Below are 18529 nucleotides of genomic sequence, written 5' to 3'. Positions count from 1 at the left end.
CTTCTCTCTTCAGAGTTTCAGGCATGTCCCACGGTGGCTACTGTAATATCAGAGGAATGCTTACTCCTGCTACTGCTGCTAATCTGGGAGCAGTCACGTGGCTCAGCTGTATTCTCTCTCTCCAAAAATTTGACTTTTAACCTTCCTTTGCTACAGACATGATGTATATTGCTTTGACATGATTCCAAGTAGCAAACATGCAAAACTCTGACCTATAAGCAAAGCAAATGGAAAAAAAAAAAAAATATATTTATGAGAATGAAATTATGTGAGCCTGCGGGAAGGGGAGAGCAAAATCTGCCTGGGTCATTTCTGTTTGCTTTCCCCTAGGAATAACTTTGGGAAAAATAGCAAAATGTTTATGTGGGGAGAAGGAAAAAAAGAAAAGGTGTCCTGAGGTGCAATTAAAAAAAAAAAAAGGAGAGACGGCAGCAAATGTAATTATTTATTCGCGCTCATTTACGTGTCAGATGAAGCTGAAAGCTGCCAGATAGCTCCTTTTCGACAGCTTGGAGTTACTGTTGGGAACAGATCCATGTATGGAAGCGAAAGCAGAAAAGCATAGATAAGCTGAGATCCAGCTATGCAAACCATCTTTAGAGACACTTAAAGGACAAGCACCCCAGCTCCTTTCTTTCTGGTAAATATAGAGACACTATCATATGAGGGCTTTTTTCCATTCTGCATGACCCACAACTGCTGAGCCTCGGCTGGGGTAAGTGAAGAGCGACTCAGGCATTTCTTGGGAACACCTGGGGATTTGGTTGGACTGACATCCTGGGAAAAGCCGTAAATCTGGGGCGATGGGATGGCTCCAAGATCTGCATAATGGTTAAGCTCTCTGAGTAGGAAACATGACATGTAACAGCCCTGCCGCTGGAGGGACAGGAACTTTCCAAGGGTCTGAAGGAGGCCGGAGAAAAATGTTGGAAAACAAAAGTTTTATCACTCAAGAAGTGGATTCACAGACTGGGTGACGATAGAGCTTCAGTGGGCAGGAAGGATCAGTGGCGGTTGCCAGTGTCAGAGTCTCTCTGTGTTTCTATTTTAAAAAATTCATTTCAAAAGTCAAGGGCTTTTTCTTCCCTGCTCTGTGCTACTTTCGTTTTGAGAAACATGTTTCACTTGGGTTGAGCTGACTGGACATTAGGAAGAGCTCGTTGTAAACGACTGTTGTTTTTCTTGGCACTTAAAGGCAGTTTCCCAATATTTCTCTGTAGATTTGAGGTTGATTACATCCTGTGCAAGGATTTTTGGTTCAGTTTAACTGCCATTACAGTGTTGTGAAAGCCAGCTCCAGCGAAAACAGCTGTGTGCTGTTGTGAATATTTCCAAAGTACTGAAGTAATAGGTCTCCTTCAAACTAGCACAGAAATGTGTCAGCTCTGGGAATTGGGCACTGTCACAAAAACAGAGCATAGCCTTGGCAGAGAGGCTTTCTTCTGCAAGTATTTTGTTAAAAAGAACACAAAAAAAGCTTTTTATAGCCATGGCTTAAAATCTGGCTGGTATATGGTGGTACAGTTAAACATTATGTTTTTCTATAAATGCTAGTGAATGGCTTTGAGTTAACATTTCATGTGTTTTCAGGTGTTACAATGTTGTATTCATAGTCCCACTGCAAAGTTCTAGGTAAAGTATTGTCATTTTTCAGGTGGTTAATAGACTGGAAAAAACCATCAGAGCAGGTGAAGTGAAATTATACAGAAAGAACTGAAAATAATATCAGGAGTATTACTGAAATTGTAAGAGATTTCCAGAGATATGAAGGATGATTGTAAAGGGAAATCACTAGACCACAAATGTCATAAACATTTCCACTCATGAATGAAAATGCCTTCCCTTGTCCTCACATAAGAGGAACATAATGGAAGTGTTTGCTTGTAACCCCATAGTAGAGTCTGTAGTTGAAAGGGCCAATGCCCTAATCTTCCCTTATTTGGCCAACATCTCCACAGATATTCCCACTTTCCTCAGCTTTCACCCTCACTGAAATACACATATTGTCTTTGTCTGGTTTCCTTTGTCTGTGCTAGGCAAACTTTGATTCTTTTGAGAGGTACCTTTTAAACGCGTGCCACCTGCCTGCAGGAATGCTAAGACAGAAATCAATCTTTAAATAATTGGGGTCAATAGATAGCTTTTAAATTGCTAGTGAGTCACTAACCAATAAACCTTTTAGCTGCTAATGCTATGAAATAACATTTCTGCATTTCATTCTTACTCAGATTGCTTCCATTTTCTATTGCATATGGTCCTGGTTCATAGGTTGCGGTGAATATAAATGTGAATATAAATATGCTGATATAAAAAATTTCTTCCTCAATTTTTCCTTTTTCTCCCCACCTCCCTTCCCCAGACTGAGAGCTTTCCCTTCCCCAAAAGACACAAAGACCAGCTGATCCGTGTGTGGTGTTACCCGACAGCTGTGCTGGGCAGGCCAGGAGCAGGATGGCAGGATTAAGCTGGAAAAGCTGGGAAAGCTTATTTAATTTGCTGTTTCCATTCGGTGCAGGGCCTGGGGCAGTGAGGCCTGGCAGACAAAGCCCTGGTGGCATGAGTCATCTCTTGGTTGCCAGCCCCGAGGCAGACTGCCCTTTGTGCCCCCCCTCCCTCTGTCAGGAGCATTTGCAGGCATTAGTGTTATCTGTAATACTTATTGCTGTTATCAGTGCGCTGGCTGCTGTAAATATTTACTATCGATTATCCCGGGTACCGCTGGGATGTGTTCATCCCCCTGTGTGCAGCGGGTGGGATGTCACTGAGAGACCCCAGCGTGAGCACAAAGAGCCCCAGGAGCATCGGTGATGGTATCACTAACATCTTTCACCAGGGACTCGTCATTGGGAGCGCTGCAGCCTCCGAGCATCCCGCCCGAGGTCCTCCCACGCTCCATCCTCTCGAGAGTGCAGCAGGAGAGAGGGAAGGGGGAGCTCTGCTCTTCCTCACCATCAGCCTCAGCACGGCTCACTCGGGGGCAGCACATACACCGGCAGTGAAGGATCAAGGGCACAGCTGAGCCCTGTGCCTAGTGCTGCTGTCCTCGCCCCGGTGGCACCTGGAAGGAGCAGGAATTTGTTCTGTGTCTCATGAAAGGAGCCAAGGCACACAGGAGTTCTAGATGCACTGGTGGCTTGTGGTCTTTAAAGACACCTTAGTGGCTTTAAAACAAACAAAGCCAAAACACACCTGGGTTTCAGAGAACACATCTGAAGAAAGTCTTTGCACCAGGCAATCCACAGTTAGTCCTGAATTCAGATTTTGTGTGAGGAGGCAAAACCAACCACCTTTGTGGTGTACAGGGTGCCCAGGAAGAGAGCATCTCCAAAGAGAAATCAGCAAGGAGAGCTACACCCTGAATTCACTCAGTAAGGATTTTGCAAACTGGCTCTGACTTGAAGTAAGCACACTGCACATTCTCCTCCTCCAGACACCTCAATGTTTTTATGGAAGGATGATGGTTGGACACCATCTCTGTCTTTTCTCTAGGAAGTCAGAAGATTGGAGCACATTCTGAGGACACACTGACAGACTGATCCACTTCTCTGGCCAGATACACATTCCTGCCCATGTCCTAGCAAAATGGGCTGTGTGCAGTGGCTCTGCCTTGCTCCCAGCCTAGAAACCTGCAGACCCCATTTGCCACATTGACATCTGATTTGGTCCAGGAATTGAGGTCTCTTCAAAAAAATCTGAAAATGGGCCAGCTCTCTTCTTTGGTTTTCTCACAAAAACATAATCTTCCTATTCTTACAGGAAGAGGAAACAACATGACAGCTTTTAGTAGTGGTGGTGTTTTCTGACAATTTACAAGTAAAGCAGAGAATTTATGAGTGGACATTCATTCCAGAGCTGATCCTTTGGGAAGCTCACTATTATTCTGGCAGCATATAGGGGAAAAACAGCAACAATGCAGTAAATCTGGACGTCTTCAAAACTCAGTTTATTCCTATTTAGGGCTCCAACCATCACTGTTATCTAATCATAAATGTATTCTCATTGCACGGGGTCACTGCAGGGCAAAGCTTAAGTTATTTTGATTTCCATTCTTCAATATATTTGGATTTCTCTTATATTTAATGCTGAACTTCCTCCTGAGTTTGGGATGTTTGTTTTTAGGATCTTTCCCAAATCCTTGGAATGCTGAACTCTGACGTTGCTATCATAAAATGCAGGTTTCCATTTGTGATGTCTCTAGCTGAGTCTTTCCAGAGACATGGGAGAGGGAGGAGGGAGAGGGAAGGGAGAGGGAGAGGGAGAGGGAGAGGGAGAGGGAGAGGGAGAGGGAGAGGGAGAGGGGAGAGGGAGAGGGAGAGAGAAGAGAAGAGAGAGAGAAGAGAAAAAGAAGAAGAGAAGAGAAGAGAAGAGAGAAGAGAAGAGAAGAGAAGAGAAGAGAAGAGAAGAGAGAAGAGAAGAGAAGAGAAGAGAAGAGAAGAAGAGAAGAGAAGAGAAGAGAAGAGAAGAGAAGAGAAGAGAAGAGAAGAGAAGAGAAGAGAAGAGAAGAGAAGAGAAGAGAGAAGAAGAGAAGAGAAGAGAAGAGTACAGAGAAAGAGAAGAGAAGAGAGAGAAGAGAAGAGAGAGAAGAGAAGAGAAGAGAAGAGAAGAGAAGAGAAGAGAAGAGAAGAGAGAGAAGAGAGAAGAGAAGAGAAGAGAAGAGAGAGAGAGAGAGAAGAGAAGAGAGAGAGAGAAGAGAAGAGAAGAGAAGAGAAGAGAAAGAGAAGAGAGAGAAGAGAAGAGAAGAGAAGAGAAGAGAAGAGAAGAGAAGAGAAGAGAAGAGAAGAGAAGAGAAGAGAAGAGAAGAGAAGAGAAGGAAGAGGGAAGAGGGAAGAGGGAAGAGGGAAGAGAAGATTTCACTCTGGAGGATTCCACATCAGTTTATTTATGCAGAAAGGTGGGCATAGGAGAAGGAAAATGCTAACAGAATTGATATTCTGCAAAATGTGAGTATTGGGTACACGTACAGTGGGAAGACCAGTTTGGATTCCACTCAGCTTAACAATGATTAATAACTTTTCTCTAAATAACAAAAAAGCACAAATGCTTAGGAACTTTTGCCACAGAGAGCTGTTCAGGTATAGATTTTCCCCTGCCAAGCAGGAGATTCAGCACTTGGGTTGCTTTACTCCCCACAGGAATAAAGTGTACTGAATAGTATATAAAATCCTTTTCTTGCCATCAGTCCCCCAGGGCTCTCAAGCTCTGCTCAGGATGAGTTTCACCAGAAGTTTTGTCCCTGTGGTATTTCCCAGGTTATCCCACAGACCACAGTGTGCCCTGGAGGTTACAGACTGATCCTGCATGACACTACCACGCATCATTTCCTGCTCTTCCAGGGAAATGTTCCTTCTTTCACTGGAACATCAGTTTGGAGTTTTTTGCCCTCTTATATAAGAAAAAGCAGGAAAAATAGAGGAAAATGTAAAAATAACAAAACATGGAAAGTGCAGGAATGGAACCTGCAAAACTGTTGCTGCCTTTCTATGTCCCTTCAGGCAAAGGTTTCCTTGAGTCCCTCTTGGAAACACACAGGAAATGCTCCCTTGTTGTGGTTTAGGAATGGTATTCCCCAGTTTAATACAGCCACTAAAATCACTCTGTGCTGCTCCCTCTCCCCTCCAGCTGGAGGCACAAAAGGCAAAGATCACAGGTCGAGATAAGGACAATTTACTGGAAACAGCAATGGGATAAGAGAGTGAACAATAACAGCAATAATACTGAATGTCAGCGGAGATAAGGAAAGAAACAATTCACATAGAACCACCCCCCTGATAACAGCAGTATCTGATGGCTCCCCCAGCCACATTTTCTCCATCAGGAGGAACCCCTTGTGCCCAGGACAGTTTCCCTTCCCCCGTCTCCTGGCAGTGATGTGAGGGGGTATGGAATAACCTTCCAGTCCCAACCATGTCCCCTTCTGGCTACTACACCCCTGCAGGTACCGAGGTCTCCCGGGCTACAGGGAGATCTCCCATCTCGACAAGCCTTAGGAATCAAAGGACAACACATGAGCTCAGTGGAGGTGATGAAGGGGCCCACAGAGACTTGGGCATGGTTTCAGCCTCAGGCACAGAAGTTATGGAGGAGTCATGAAGCAGCTGATGGGATGTGCATGTCCACCTAAGGCAGCCCTCACCACCCTCAGGGTTTCTGCAGGGGCCTGGGGTTTTGTGGAATGTATCTCTTGCCCTACAACCGCTTCACCCTTCCAAACCCACTTGGTTTGACAGCTGTTTCTAAGAGGGAGCCATGCATTCAGGCTTCAGTCTAGGAATGGGGATCCCATCTCCTTGATAGAGCCCCCTCCCAGCATCCGCGTTTGCCACATCCACACGCTGGAGCAAGGAAGCAAATCCAAGGTGACAACTCCTTTCCCAGCCTCTGATTCCCAGCTCACTACTTTAGCTGCAGCCTGGCAAGCAGGACAGGAGAATTAGCCTGTGTTATTTCTTTGGCTTACGGAAAGGCTCCAAGCGGAGATCTTATGCTTCTGCCCGAGACGCAGCAATAAACTTCTGGATTTGCTGCTGCTGTGCTGAGACTGCCAACATGTACACAATAAAAGTAAAGCCTTCCTGTGGCCACAGACCACAACATGCTAGTGATCCATGGTATTATCCTGTTATTTAGTGAGTCATCCTCGCTGCTGAAAAACACACAGAGCCCAGTAAGTTGTTAACAATAACACTGGATGTGAGAGACTGGTGTTTGTTTTACTCCAGTGTAACTTATTCCATATGGTCCTTTAAAGCATGCTAAACGTTACATGGCTTTGGGCTGCCAACTATTATTTCAAGATGAACTCACAGATCTAGAACATTGCTACTTAAAGCAGGGCTCTGAAAGCATTCGCCAGGAAAAACACCCAGTTCGGGAGCAAGACAGATGTTGGGGATTGCCCTCTCTTTATCTGGATAAGCAGGTCCCCGCTTTTATTGAGTGGCCACAACAGTGATGTTTACTGCTGCTCTGTTGCCTGCTGTGACATCTTTCAGATGTAAGCCACATGCATAGGGCAGAAGCTCTGTCCTGAGCAAGGAAATAATTTTAACTTCCAGCATTTACTTCCTATGCATGTTTTTCCAAGTCGCTGATGAACCAATTATTTGTGGAATCCTAGTATGTTTTCCAAATCTCCTTGGTAGCCTTAATTCATGAGAAATATACTGCAAAAAGAGAGACATGCAGCTGTGAGAGGTGTCCTCACTTCACTCTCTGGCTACATCACTCAAAGGTTTAACCCAACAAGGTCCAGCACCACAGTGTCCTTGCGTTCCTTGTGTTCTATCCTGGGCTTAGCCCACAGCACTGCTTGGAAAACAAACACATTAAAAAGTTTCTCTTGTCACTAGGGGTGTTCCCCAGGCCTCAGTATCAGGACGAGTCCTGTTTATTTATTTAGGAAGTGGTGGAATCACCATTGCTGAAGGTATTGAAAAGACGTGTAGATGTGGCAGCTGGGGGACATGGTTTAGTGGTGGACTTTGGTGTGTTAGGTTAACAATTGGACTCATGATCCTAGAGGCCTTTTCAACCTAAAACATTCTGTGATCCTACTTTTTTAGCCACTGGTTGAAGAAAAGAGATGCTCCACAAAGCATCTTTCTTGATAACTGAGAGATTTGCCTTTTGGCTTGAGTTGATGTGATCCAAAGTGAAGTTTTGAGAGCAAGAGTAACTGACACTTAGAGTTTTTTAGAGCCTTGCTGATAACCTCACCCTTCCCCTGAAGTGTGACATGTGTCCAAATTAATCTTGACAAAAGAGTTAATCTTGAAGGTTCTCTGCTGTGGGTGTGTACAAGGACCATGGAGATGTGTGTGGGGATCATGTGAAGGAGAGTAGTGTGTGTGGGATGTGAACCTTTCGTTGTCAGAGAAGAGAAATCTTCATACTGCTTGCCACTGAAAATCTGCTTAGTGGGCAATGGTTTGTCTGTTAAGTTGTCAATCACCAGTTAGGAGTCAGGACAAATAATGACTATTTTAGAAAAATTACTCAGACCTTTTTTAGATGCTTAAAACCTCCAAAATAAATCACCAAAGACCCACCTGAGGATCCATAATTTAGTGAGAGTCATTGCATTTTTAGAGGCCAGGACAAGTCTGTCTATTTGTGCACCATCTTCATGTGTACCTGGAAAGGGCCTTAAGGTGTTAAAATGCCTGAAGATGTACCTCTACAATAATGAACTAAAAAAGTATTCAGCCTCTTACCCTTAATTTCAATGTTCTTACCTTAAAACTAACCAGGCAGACTATTTTGAGCATGCCTTGAGGCACAGACCTAGAAGATTGCTGCAAAACAAGACAAGGTTGTAGGCATTACAAGCTGTGCCACTACCAATGTTTTCTAGATATTTTCTGTCCCTGTTGATAAGAACATGCCAAATTTTAACATACTTCTCTTTGAAACACATTCTGCTTATCTTGAAACATGCCTTGATGTATGCAGCTTACTGAAAATCACACAGCAAGACAAGCTTGAAGGCTCTAACCTTAATAAAGTTGATGTTTCTCCAGCACAGACTCCCTGCCTTCATCCTGAGTTGTAACTTCATTTCTTGCCTTTGGCGTGGATGTCATTTGACGCATGTCCCTTCCTTTGTGGCAGTGTCTCATGCAGACACTGCACTTCAGCAGGGTCTTGGGCACACAAAGCCATCTGCAGGGAAGGCCTGTGCTGAGTCAGGCTCTCTGAGGAGCTGGGGGTGTGCTGGGTGTGGCAGATGTTGGTGACCTGGCTGACTTCAGGTACAGCTTCACACCTACGCTGCCATGGTGGTTTTGTACGGGAAGTATTTATGGATTATAATGTAAAGTTTTTGTGCAGTTGACAATCTGTTTGAACTACTAAGAAGTTGTATATGCTTTTGTGAAAAATACACGTTAAAGATGGAAGAAACCTGTGAATTTTTTCCTTTTTTTTCTGGTTGGTAAAAAAGTAACGTGGCTGGCCCAGCCCTTGTTTTGGTTAGGTTAGGCTGAGCAGCCCCTGCTGTGAGCACTTGCTGGGTTTTTCTTATTAGTTGCTGAGTAAAGGGAGAGGAGAAGTTGTCAGCTTCTTTCTTTAGAGTGTTACTGCTGAGTTTTAGTTTAGTTACTAAGATCTTTGTTACTTTTCTTTAGTTGTAACTTTGATCTGTAAGGTACTGAGCCCAGCTAGGGTTAAGTGACTATTTGTAAGCCCTGGGTGAGACATTAACTTTTTTTAGTGCTTCAATCTTCTTTTGAGTGGGAGAAAACAATAAAATCTAGACATGTGGAAGAACAATATAAAAACACTGAAGTCAGTAAAGAAGAAGTCAAGTCCCAGATAAGAAGGATGAAGAAATGCCTTTAGTTTTAAGGTAAAATCCTCTTGTAAAAACAGGAAGAAAGACTCTTTTTCCTTACAATGCATGAAGGTATAAGGAAATAAAAGTGTTCAAATCATAGATATCAAACAAAGGCCTCCATGCTAAAGTAAGCAAATATTAAACTAAGTGTAATCCTATGAGAAGTTTGAACAAAGAAAGAGAGAAGAGTAATGAAGGTCCTGTAACCCCAAGAAAGAGAAGAAGATCTCTGTTCCTAAAGATGAAAATTATTTCAGAGATAGATAATGAGAAGTTTTACCTTTAAACACTAAAACAATACCCCATAAGTTGGCATAAGCCGTAAATATAGCTGTAAGAAAAGCTTACAGAAAATGGGAGGGATTTCATGATTACAAATCTCCCTGGGCTGCTGCTATTCATGAAAATTAAGAGCCACAAAAGAACTGTTTTCTTGTGGAGAAGTCTCCATAACATTAACAAAAAAGACTTCTCTCCCTAAGCAAACTGAAGAAAGACTATTCTAAAAGTACTAAAGTATCTGAAACTTTAGGCATCCTTTCTTTACATTGTCATTAGGAAAGAAAAAGTTGTGAGGAGAAGTGCCCTAAAAGTTTTGTTCTAATTCTTATGACTCTTAGTTACTAGTAATAAATTTTTCTTTATACCCCTTTAAAGTTTTAAACCTACTTTACCTTTCTCCCAGTCCTATCCCACAATAAGAAACGAGTAAGTACATTCCAGTGAGCACAATAGCAACTGGCCAACACCAAACCCACCACAGTTGCTCATTTGTCACGTTGCCATAGTTCAGCACACAGCTGACCAAAGGCCCCAGATCAGTCTGGCTGTGTCACTTCCTTTACCTCACACTTTGGTTTTGCCTCTTTTTTTCTTCCTGGGTTCTGCTTCTTTGTCCAGTCCCTCTCCCCCAGACAAGCCAGTGATTAAGCTGGTGCCCTGCCTTTGTTATCAGCAATGTTTCTCTTTCCATTTTTCCTGCTGCTGTCTAGTCAGTGCAGCCACTGATCAGACATAGTCAGCTGCATGTGCATTACCCCTCTTCTTACAATCTGCAGGTCCTGGTAGCCTTCTCATATCTTTATTTCATGTTGTTAGACAGCCATAAATCAGGCTTAACAAAAGATATTATTTTCATAGAATCATAAAATCACAGCATGGTTTGGGTTAGAAGGGAGTTGAAAGATCATCAACCAGTTCCAACCCCCCTGCTATGGATAGGGACACCTTCCACAACACCAGTTGGCTCAGAGCCCCATCCAACATGGCCAGGAACACTTCCAAGGATGGGGCATCCACAGCTTCTCTGGGCAACATGTTCCAGTGCCTCACCACCCTCACAGTAAAGGATTTCTTGTTAGCATCTAATCTAAATCTCTTCTCTTTTAGTTTAAAACAACCAGCATTGTTCTATCACTATCTGCCTGGGCAAAAAAAATGGCTTTCTCATGAGCATATTGGCATGTGAATCACTCTCTCTCTTCTGTACACTTTTAAAATTAATAGTGTTGCTGTTACCATTCATTTTCTTATCTCTCTGCTGTTTCCAGTAAATTGTTCTCATCTCAGCCCATGATCTTTGCCATTTGAGTTGGAAGGGGGAGTGGGAGCAGCACGTGGCTTTAGTGGAGTATTAAACTGTGGGATACCATTACTAAACCACAATAGCCTGGACAAACCTTGATAGGACAAAACACCAGTGGATACACCATGGGCTCCAGAGCAGCAGTCAGCTCTCTTCCCTGGTGTCCTGTGAGCTAAGTGACTCATCCCCCCAGGAAATTGGCTGCCATGCTGCAATGAAGGTCGGTCTGCTCCCAGGTTGGGTGAAATTGGATAGTTTTGCCACCTAGACTTAGCTATGTTCTCCCAGCATGGACTAATTTCCAAAGTTCTGACTCTTCAAAAACACCAAATTTTTGTCCCAAGCCTAAAGGCACATCTTCTTTCCTTTCAGCCTAATCACAACCTTGGTGTTCTCTTTGTGATGTGCTCACTGTCTTCTGATTGTTCATCTCTCAAATTTTTCTGCTGAAATGATGTTGAGAACTAGGTCACCTACACCTGATCTGAGGTTTGGTCATCCTGATCTTAAAACTTTTCAGTGATAAAAGACACACTACTCCCTCTATACATACAGCCCATCTGCCCACACCATTCCTCTCATGGCTATGGAAAGTTTTTCCTTGTGCCAAACTTCGGTGTCCCTGCCATATGGTTTAACCCCCTGACTTCTTATCATGTCCACAGGAGGAATGTAAAGCATCCACTCTTTCAGATGTGCAAGGATATATGTCTCCTCTTGACTTGTCAGTTTGCATTCCTGCAATGTTTCCTCTTGAATCATGTCTTCGAGACCTCTCACCCTTCTTATTTCTTATGCAGCTGTTGTCTGCTTCCCTGATGCCACTGGCCATATAAATACAGCTGTGAACTCTGGAATCCACTGGTGGCAAATAAAATCCAGGTACTGCTAGCAGCCCTGGCACAATGAACAAAACACCACGCTGGTATCTTGAGGTGCAGGGGCAGAAAGGTTCTGAGTGACTGAGGTGCACATGGAAGGGAGCTGAGTGAAAAAGGAAAGCATGGATTCCCATCAGGCCTGTAAGACACTGCCCTACCAAACACACCAGCAAAAGCCTCAGAACCAAAACAGATCTCAGAGAAGCTGGGTACAGCTTCCCTTAAGAGCAGAAGATTTCCTTAAGGGACTTGGGGATTTCTAACCATAAGGCAAGTGGCAAAGAAGCATCTTCAATCATTTTAAAGCATCATCACAATCCACAAAGACATGATAAAAGCATTCAGGGCAGCTTTTAAACAGGCCATGTTTGAAGTTTCAAGGGGGAAACAGCACACGAGAGAATGCAAATTTGAAAGGAGAATCCAGTCTTACAAATGGTGCAGTTTCATATCTCCAAAGTGTCCAGCAAAACCCCCAACCTCATAACCACTAAGCAATCAGGAAGTTACGTGTGGTTTTCTTTCTTGCTTCTTGTTTCATTTTCCCTTTTTTTTTTTTTTTTTTTTGTAAATTCTCTTTACATGCAAGGCTTCAATTCCTACATTTAGGGCATGCAGCAGTGATTTCTGCTCACTACTGCCTGAGCAGGCAGCATAGAGAGGATGAGCATTTTTGGTTCATCCATCTTCAGACAAAACCAGAAGAACTGGAGCAGACTGTGCCCAAACAGCAAAATCTGTGCATGCACCAGTGTGAGTCCCTGGCCAGCAGACTGAACTGTGGGGAAGGAAACTGGGAAGAGAACCCAGCTGCTGTCTCAGCTGTCCCAGGGGGAAAGTCAACCAGGAGCAAGGACACGGGATTTCTGCAAGGTGCCTTGGGAAGTCCAAGGAGCACAGAAATTCCAACCACATGGGTCCTTGTGGCTAAAACTGACTGATAACAGCAGACAACATGTCCCTCTGTCCCCAGGACTCGAGGACTCATCTCTGGCAGAGCTCTTCTGTGCTGGAGGGACACCTGCCAGGCAAGGCCACTTGGAGGTGAAACAAAGCAGAGCTTGGTAAAGGCAAAGCAGCAAGGAAGGAGTCAGGGAACATTTCTGACCACCTTCAATGAAAGCACCAAGAAGTCGGGGGACATTTCTGACCACCCTCAAGGACAGCAGATAGAGATCAAAGCCCACTACAGAGAATAAAATTTCCCTTCAGGAGAAATCATTGCACAGCCTCTCATCTAATGGGCCTGGCTTTTGCAAGGTGTTCCTCCAGCCCTCTTGATCTAGAAGACATAAATAAAATATCAATACAGTGCTTTGTGCAGCTCAGGCCAGCCACATCTCACTTTTAACAAAAAAGGCCATTTGCCCTGGAATACCCAGCCTTGCTGAAGGCTGGCAAACAGATGATACAGAGGAGGCCAAATTACTTTCACAACCAGGAGCCACAGCCAGAACCATGCTCTACATCTGATTTGCCTTGTGCTCCCACTGGTAACTATGGGAACCCTGCTCATGGATCAAAGGAGGAATAGGGCCAGAGCTACTGGGGAAGCCTCACAATCCCCAGTTTGCAGGACACAGCTCCCAGACGATGCCACGTGGTAATTTCTGTTTTTCTGGAAATCCCAGCTCCTGGAGTCGTGTGATTACTATTTCAACACTCTTCTGGTTTTTTTAACTTGCTTATGGTTGCCAAGTAAATTGGAAAGCACCAAACTCGAGGGTTCAAGAGCAGAAGACAAATCCAGAGAACATGTTATTTGTTACTTTATAATTCTGTACTTATGGGGGATTTTTTTTTTCAACCAAAATTTTTCCAGGCCTTGGGATGGTGGTGAAGAGGGCTGGAGTGTCAGCTGGAGACTGCTAATGCCTATCTGATGGCAGTGCTACCCCAGAGCTGGCACACTGCACATCCATGGCCCTTTGCAGGGAAGCAGCAGAGTCGCTGGGCTGTGGCTTTCACTGGGAAACAAATTTCAGTCAACCTTGCATCTGCATTTTGAGTCCCTGCGGTCTGAAGGCTTGAACAGCAAAACAAAACTTCATTGGTGTCATGGTTCTGCTAGGGAAAGATGCTAAGGGACGGCCAGTTCAGCAGGGGACATCTGGCCCCTCATTTTCCAGTGATTCAGTGACTCCAGCTTGGAGCTGGTTTTTGCCTGAGAAGTGGGAGTGAGATGCTGGTGTTAGCATGCACTGCTGCTGAGACAACTGACAGCTGCCAGGAGGCTTTTTTGTTTCCACCCCTCTGAGAAGAGTGAGGAGACAGTTTGCACCTTGTACATCTCTCTCAATCAGCCCAGCTGCTGAAGTCATTCTGTGCACATATTGAAGTTTTCCTGTACATTCCTGGTGACCAGAAAACCAGTTTTTTCCACAAAGAAAAGTACGACTGTGAAGCAGAATTTGAAGAGAAGAACAAGCATCTTGTTTTTCAGCTTAGATGTTTGCAAAATATGTGCAACTCTCCCCATTTCCAAGCTTCCTAAATTCAAATCCAGCCCCTCTAACTACTCCTTTCAGTCCCCATGCAGCAGGTGGTTTCCAGTGCAATTGTACTTTTGTGTCTGTTACACATAAGCAGGGCTCTGCAAAATTTGGCCAGTCAATGCTTCTTCCAGGAAAGCTCTCTCCCAAGCTGTTAAATGCTATGCTCTGGATTTATTGTTTAAATGTGCATAAAACACAGCACAGAGCAAATATCTGGGGTGAAGCTCTAAAGGGGCACAAGCTTGGTTTCTCCATTTACCTCTGGAGACTCTCAAAGCAGGGCAGGGACAGCAAATCACACACAGCCCGTTTTTCACAGGTGTGCCCAAACATTCCATCAAACCCTGCCTCCTCCCCAGGGTGCAGTCTGTACTCTCATCTTTCCAGGGCAGGAGACACCTTTCACATCCAAGCCCCCTGGCTGGCTGATGGACAACGGTGGTTCAATCAGATCTCCACGGGACCATCAGGGCTCAGACTGCACCAGGTGCTTGGAAACAACTACAGAGGCACTATCTAGAGAGCTCAAAGAGAAATATATTGATGTCCAGCACACAAAATTGCCCTTCCTACTCACTGCTGTGTCCCACCCCATCTGCCACATTTCTAAAGGCCTGATTTATCCTCCCAACAGCAAAGGCTGGTTTGAAGGTGTCAGTGAAAGGAAGTGCTCAAATTGCTGGAAAGGATGTTTCTAAGCATCTTTTTTAGAAACACCACTCTCCAGGGATCTCCAGGTCTCTGCCAAGAACACGCATTGGAGAGCCAGAGAATGTTCAGGGAGCGCATGCTCAAGCCTGCTGCAGTAAGGAGCAAAGGCAGATGGATGGCAAGCAGAGGTGACAACCCATCTGCTTCTGCAGGACCTCTCTGGCACCTCCTGAGGAGGGACTCGAGGAAAACCATGGCCAGAGATAACCAGCCAAAGCAGGCTCACTGGTTATCCCAGCATCATCTGAGATCAAAGCATTCCACTGAGGAGATGCTCCAAAGAGGGACAAGAAAGGGTGGTAGGACAGCTCCTCGGAGATGAACATGCTTTGGCTGGGCTGAGCATTGTCCTGACCTCTTGTCTCTGACAGGGAATACAAGGCAGAATTTTTTCAAGCAAAAAGTGCCTGAGGCTTTGTGTCCCCCTCCCCTAAACTGTGCAGCAGTTCAGATGTCTTTTTTCACAAGGCACAGCACAGAGAATTGGCCTGCACTGTTCTGTCCTGTGCTCAGGGCTCCACAGCCCACTAACCCGATTCTTTGCGAGGAGGAATTGCCTTTGTGCTCTGCACATGCAGACAATACCCAGAAACCTCCTCCAGCAACTGCAGAGGGATGCAGGCTGCTGTCGGGGAGAGCTGTGGGTGGGCATGAATGAATGAGGGAATGAATGAGCCGCTCCCTACTACTGGCATGAGAATCTCCATGATTTGGAGAGGAGGAACCTGTGCTGTAAGCAGGGCTGCAGTGGCAGGTGCTCTCCTGCATGGCTGCAGTGGCAGGTGCTGTCTTGCATGGCTGCAGTGGCAGGTGCTATCTTGCAACCATGGCTGCAGTGGCAGGTGCTCTCTTGCATGGCTGCAGTGGCAGGTGCTATCTTGCAACCATGGCTGCAGTGGCAAGTGCTATCTCGCATGGCTGCAGTGGCAGGTGCTCTCCTGCATGGCTGCAGTGGCAGGTGCTCTCCTGTATGGCTGCAGTGGCGGGTGCTCTCCTGCATGGCTGCAGTGGCAGGTGGTCTCCTGCATGGCTGCAAGGAGTGGCAGGCAGGTAGAGGTGGCTGGAGCAAGCAGCTGCCTCTCCCAGCCCAGAGCAGGCTGCAGTCTGGAGTGCTGAAGCACAGATGTGCCCCCACGGTGACAGAACTTGCTGTGTCAGGACATGAGCGGTCCTGTTGGGTTTTTGCCTGGAGCACCAGGCAGAGAGCAGGAGGGTTTGCTCAGCTCGCCCAGCAGATCTCACAGCCCATGCAGAGCTCCATTCTGTGACAGCCACCACTCCAGCTAGCTTGGCTGAGAAAGAGCAGGGTGCAGCATGGCCACTGCAGTGGGAAGCAGTGCTGGAACACTGCACCTCCTCTCAGCAACTGGACTCACTGTCTCTCCCACTCCCTCACTTCCACCCTTTCCTTCAGAGCCCATCTCCATCTTTCTCTTGGAGACTGTAGGAAATTAAGGTCTAAATGTGCCTGGAAAGGGGTGTGTGAGGGACCAGGGAGTGGGGCACATCTTCTCCAAGCCTCCCAGCCTCATGTTCTTCCTAACCAGTCACTTTTGAAGCAGCCAGATCAAAGCTGCTCCATGTTCAGATGGGATAGTGCTGCTTTGCCTTTTCTGTCCCAGTGCCATTAGGGCTGGGTGGCTACAAAGGGCTCCTGGACTGATGAGCATCACCACCAACACTGACCAACTCTTTGTTTTCTCCAGCTCCCCTGGAATGTCACAAAAATCCCTCAGCTGAAGCAGCCTTTCTGAGGGGCTCAGCAGGAGGCACTGGAGACAGGAGCACCACTGCAAGCTGCAGAGAGAGGTGAGTTTGGAGGAGAGCCTGGCTCTTCAGAGGGCAGCTCACCAGTGCATGCCATCAGCACGGCCCTGGTGATCCAGAGGAGCTGGGTACTGCATTCACTGAGAGAGCTGGGAAGTAGGTCAGCAACATTACTGAGGCAATTAGGGAGTTTTAGGGAGAACTCCATGACTAAAATTTGAGTTCCACTGCTTACCGGCGCAGTGATTGGATTTCAGTGTGCAGGGTGAAATGCACCAGCAGGGACTGTGTTTGCTGCACCCATGCCAATTTCTGCTGTTCACATTATCCTTTTGCCATGCCAGCTTGGGCAGTGCCTTGCATCCTGCAGCCCCTGCCACACCAAATGCCACTGATCCACATCCACTGCCCTGCTCAGCTCCTGAGCCCAGCACAGCACTGGACATGCTGCACATTTAGCCAAGCTCATTTTATATCAATGGCCCTGCTGGAAGAATTTAGTACCATCAAAGTACCACACATGGCCGGATGCAAACTTATCCCTCCTCTAAAGAGTTTTAAATCAAAAGAGGTGAGGCAGAAAATCAGAGTTAGCTATTGGGCACAAAATCGTGGTGTTTTCTAAACCAAATTCCTATATGGAAATGCCTTTCATTCCATATACAGGCAATCTCACCTCTTAGAGTGAGACCAAAACTAAATAACACCCATAACTGCTGCAACACTAATTATAAGTAACTGGTTTGTTGGTTGGCCAGCTCATCACAAAGTGCTTCACAAAGGAGTTTTGTGACAGTGTCCATGTCCTACCCCTCATGTTGAACAGAGAAATGTAGTTTTCCAATTCTGCTGAAAGACACAGTGGTGCAAAAATCTTTAAAAAATTTTATTTTTTTTTTGAAAGCAAGTAAGAAAAGCACAAATGAAATTGACAGGTAAAATTCTGGGTTGCTGTGCAAGAGGGTGCAGGAGCTAGAACAATGTCTCTGCTTGCCCACAGTTCTTGTTGCACCTGGGGATCTGGGCACAGAGGGTTCATCAAGGTCGCTGGGAACTTGCACACCAGTGTGTGAGCTATTAGCTCTGGTCCTATTTTAAGTTCCCAAAGTCACAGAGTTTTGCCTGGAGGGTGGGACAATGGGTTCATCTGCTCCTTGCTGGAGCCAGCGAAGGGTGGAGGAGTCATTCAGGCATGGTGAAAGGGGAATTGCCCACAGGAAGGACACGTTGGTCAGCCTGAGGTGCAGCAAGTCCTGCTGTGCCAGGCTGCTGCCTTCCTGCAGGACCCTCCTGTGGGGACAGGGGACTCTGTGGGCTCAGGGGCTGAGCCAGCTGCCATGAGGGTCCCAGCTGACCCATATGCTCCTTGCCTGTCACCCCACATCCCCTGCTGACCCTGGCCACAGCTCTGAGGATGTGAGAGGGGGGTGAACGTCAACCCAGGGCCCCTTGGGATGCTCCTGACCTCCTGCCTCCCCACAGCTGCCACGGGCAACACTGTGGGGCATGGGGACAGACACGGCAAGGCACTCCTTGTACACACACAGACACACAGACACACATGGACACGCATGGACACACACACACACAGACACACACACACACAAAGACACACACACATACAGACACGGACACACAGACACACGCAGGCACACACACACACGGACACACGGACAGAGACACAGAGACACACACAGACACACAGACACACACAGACACACACACAGACACACACAGACACACACACACACGTTTC

The 18529-nt window shown here is 45.9% G+C and overlaps 1 protein-coding gene across 1 annotated transcript in view; it reads left to right on the top strand.

Moving 5' to 3' along the window:
• The first annotated feature begins 656 nt into the window (after positions 1 to 656).
• Positions 657 to 18529, top strand: part of SLC8A1 (solute carrier family 8 member A1) — a 124783-nt gene continuing 106910 nt past the window's right edge. The window contains exons 1-2 of the mRNA XM_059468239.1: positions 657 to 715; positions 16713 to 16815. The gene's annotated coding sequence lies outside the window, so the exon portion shown is untranslated. The remainder of the gene's footprint in view (positions 716 to 16712; positions 16816 to 18529) is intronic.

Source organism: Ammospiza nelsoni, chromosome 3 (assembly GCF_027579445.1).
Source record: "Ammospiza nelsoni isolate bAmmNel1 chromosome 3, bAmmNel1.pri, whole genome shotgun sequence".
Lineage (NCBI taxonomy): Eukaryota > Metazoa > Chordata > Aves > Passeriformes > Passerellidae > Ammospiza > Ammospiza nelsoni.
Note: the sequence above shows the minus strand (reverse complement) of the source record. Positions and strands in the feature narration are given on the sequence as shown.